Consider the following 1,691-nt stretch of genomic DNA (forward strand, 5'->3'; position numbering starts at 1 on the left):
GTATCTGGTATTTCAAAAAAGACCCTGGCAGCCAAGCAGGATTGAGCTGAGGCAGAAATCCAAAGTTATCCAAAATAGTTCCACCAATGTTCACTGACATGAATTCAGATGTTACAAGTTCAGGCTGGCAGGATACTGTTTCACCGGTTTTGGAGTTTCATATGAAGGCAAAAGTCCCTCCTCTGTAGTAGGTGTTTTCAGGCTTACCTTGTAAAGAGAATCTTCCCACTGCAGTAACACAGGAATCTTGCACTGTGTGTTCTGAAAGTATAATTAAGAATCTTAGAGAAAATTCATTATACTTGCTGCATATCGAACTTCTAAGTTCACTGGCAATTAACAGACACTAGTCAGGAAACGCTGCTTTTGTCAAAGAATTCCTTCGATAAAAGGAGATACCATTTGCTTTTTACATTGCACTAAAAGCACAGGGATATGGATTTTCAGTGGCAGTGGGGAAGCTGGTGGACCAGGAAAAAAAGAAAATGGGCGGAGATTGCTTCCCCTTGCCTTACTAGGAAAGCTATTCATGGATGTGTAAACAGCTACAACGCTGAGATGTGTTCTAGAGGTTTTCCAGTAGATTTGCTGGAATTATTAGTGGAGAAGGCTTCTTAATGTTCTTATGAGCTCTTAATTCCCTGGTCTGTTCCTAATGCAACTGGGCAATTGTCTTATTTTTTTTTTTCTTCCGCCTCAGTGGTAATATAAAGAGGAATTTTTTGACTTTTCCAATTCTAGTTCAGACTTTTCTCTCAGGGAGGGGGGAAGACACTTCCCTGATTCAGAGTCCTTCTGGCACATTTAACTGATCAAAAGCCAGTGCTTTTTTGTGTCAGATTTGTAGTGAACTTCACTCTGTGTAATAGTACTAGGAGCGAAACAGCAGCATGTTGCATTCGAATTTCCTTTCACGTGAACCACAGAATCACAGAGTGGTTTGGGTTGGAAGGGACCTTAAAGCTCATCCAGTTCTGGTGCCCTGCCATGGGCAGGGACACCTTCCACTAGACCAGGTTGTTCAAACCGCCATCCAACCTGGCCTTGAACACTGCCAGGGATGGGGCAGCCACAGCTTCTCTGGGTAATGTGTGCCAGCACCTCAGCACCCTCATAGTAAAGAACTTTTTGCTAATATCTCATTTAAATCCACCCAGCGTAGCCTGCAAAATGAGGCTGTGAGAGTAGGTCCATCTCATTCCCTCACATGCGCTTACAGATGAGATGGACGTACTTGATGGTCATTTAAGATGGAGAAATACTTGAGTTTCTTCATGTTGGTTTCGGTTTGTTGGTTTTTTTTTAATTCCCATTCTGCATGCACCCCTAGAGCAGATTCATCTAGAGATCCTCACCCTTCCTTTGCACCTCAGCTCCAGCTGCAGTGTTGTGGTCTGAGTACAATGACTGTGAATGGCTTCCCCGCATCTTTTCCCACAGCCACGGGAAAGGCAGCGTAGAAAGCAACCTTTTTAACGTGTGCAGCTCGCAGGGAAATTACATGTGAAGCAGAGGCTATGTGAGACACGGAAACCTGCTTCTTTCTCATCCGCTGTTCTCCGGGACGCTGTGGCCTCAGGAGGCAGCTGGTCACAGCGCCAAGGGACACCGAAGGCTCCAGGCGGAGGCTTTGGCTGCGGCCTAGTGAAGCCGCGGGGTTGGAGGAGGGCCTGTGGCTCCAGAAGCAGCAG

The sequence above is a fragment of the Nestor notabilis genome, unplaced genomic scaffold, assembly GCF_000696875.1.
Source record: "Nestor notabilis isolate BGI_N333 unplaced genomic scaffold, ASM69687v1 scaffold56, whole genome shotgun sequence".
Lineage (NCBI taxonomy): Eukaryota > Metazoa > Chordata > Aves > Psittaciformes > Psittacidae > Nestor > Nestor notabilis.